Here is a 2,034-nt window from a genome sequence, read left to right as displayed (position 1 = left end):
TGCAGTTGCCATGGTAACCAAGAAAAACCAACACACACACACCATTTATACATCACTTCAGGGGACATTACATTGACTTACATGCATTTCCTGGAGACTTATCCTAACCTTAACCAACACATGCCTAACCCTAAAATTAATGACTCCCTTATGAGGCTGAAGTGGCGCAGCTGGAGTACAAACTGTCGTCCGGCGAACACGGCCTGGTCATCAAGGTTAAAGGATTCAACCACAAACTGCCTGTGAGTGAATGCAGCTGGACAAACCACACACACACACACACACACACACACACACACACACACACACACACACACACACACACACACACACACACACACACACACACACACACACACACACACACACACACACCTTTAGGAATTTTGAATTTGTCGTCCTTCTTGTACCACAGGCAGCCCCTGTCGCTCTCGGCTATCCGGACAGGAAACTCAGTGTCTGGGCGGTCAGACGGCTTCAGGGTGAAGTCAGTGGCTGTACAAATACACAAACAATAAAACATCATAATCCAGCTCGGTGAAGTCTCATAAATAATGTGTGAGTTCAACAATTCAACACGTCCACTTTGGGATAAACATGCAGCTGGATGTCAAAACTGTACAACGATGTCCCCACATCAATAAATGATTCAGTAACCCTGGGGCTAATGAGTGAACATGCATAATTTCTCCACATTTGATCAGAATTGGCAATGTGCTGTGGCCGTACACAATGTAGAAACAGAGCACAATGCCAACATATATCGGCTCTTACATTTTTGGCCAGGATTTGACCAAAGGTGCCTTGTTTGAGCCGAAATGATGACCCCCTAAAATATAACATGTCTCGACAGACTGGATTTAAATTACATGAGGAACAGCAAGTTCACCATGACAGAATATATTGACCCAATAGAGAGAGAATGGGAGGGATGAAACCCTCTTTAATGGTCACACATGCAGAGTACACAGCACACACAGTGACATGTGTTCTCTGCTTTTAACCCATCCTAGTACCAGGAGATGTTCTTCCAAGTTTGGTGACTATATCTTCTTATTTTTTTCAGATTTGACTCCACTACATTTACATAAAATGTGTCTTTGGCACTGGCAAATAAAACAGCACTCACCATGCACAGAACAACATACAATTCACACAAAAAGAAGGAAATTGCCTCTTAAAGTGACTAATGGTTATAATAATAAAAGTGCTGAGTGGTTTGCTCTTCCACTCGCTTAGGGTCCATTAAAATATCAGTTGTATTAAAAATAAAAAATGTAACGTACAATAAAATGAGGTGATGGTGGTAGAATGTCCTCAGAAGGATCCATGAGGCTTCGATAGGGGGCTCAAGGTGTGCGTTTGAGTGTGTGTGTGTGTGTGTGTGTGTGTGTGTGTGTGTGTGTGTGTGTGTGTTGGGCAAGCAAAGCACAAACTGAAGTATCAATTCTTCTTCATGATCATCTAATTGGACACTTTTTCAGATATTCACAGCAGTTTTGGGGCACAACAACTCCCCCCCCCTCCCTCCCGTAGTGCTGAGAGTTGATCACTCACCAATGAACTTGTTTTCGACAGGAAGTGAGAGTTCACTGCTGAGCTCCAGGTTTCCGGTCCACCGATCCATCCACTCCTGCTGGACGTCTGTGTGTGCGAAGGGAAAAATAATACAATAAAAATAAATATGATATGAAGTTCACATTCATGTTTGGAATTGAGTGACCTTAACATTTGATTCCAACTCAAATGAAATATTGGTTTTTATTTATTTATTGAAGCGCTGTCCCAACACTATTGTTCGCCAGCTAAAAGACAGAGATAAATGTTGGCATTTCTGCTGCCGGCTGGCCTGAATATCACCACACAGGGGGAAAAAGACAATGTATTCACTGAATGCCTACGTTGTGGGAAGGAGCTGTTACATCGACAGTAGACAAACACACACACACACACACACACACACACACACACACAGAAACACACCCTCCACGTTGTATTGAGTGCCAAACCACTTCTCCCGGAGGGGACAATGGC

The 2,034-nt window shown here is 43.3% G+C and overlaps 1 long non-coding RNA gene across 1 annotated transcript; it reads right to left on the bottom strand.

The window, feature by feature from the left end:
- Window positions 1–345: 345 nt before the first annotated feature.
- Window positions 346–2,034, bottom strand: LOC104957472 (uncharacterized). The gene is made up of 3 exons (XR_799669.1): window positions 1,984–2,034; window positions 1,558–1,644; window positions 346–495 (listed from the first exon to the last, which is right to left on the bottom strand). It is a non-coding gene; the product is annotated as an uncharacterized lncRNA (long non-coding RNA).

The sequence above is a fragment of the Notothenia coriiceps genome, unplaced genomic scaffold (genome assembly GCF_000735185.1).
Source record: "Notothenia coriiceps isolate Sejong01 unplaced genomic scaffold, NC01 NC01_scaffold00027138, whole genome shotgun sequence".
In the NCBI taxonomy this organism is placed as follows: domain Eukaryota; kingdom Metazoa; phylum Chordata; class Actinopteri; order Perciformes; family Nototheniidae; genus Notothenia; species Notothenia coriiceps.
This window is presented reverse-complemented; position numbering and strand designations above follow the sequence as displayed.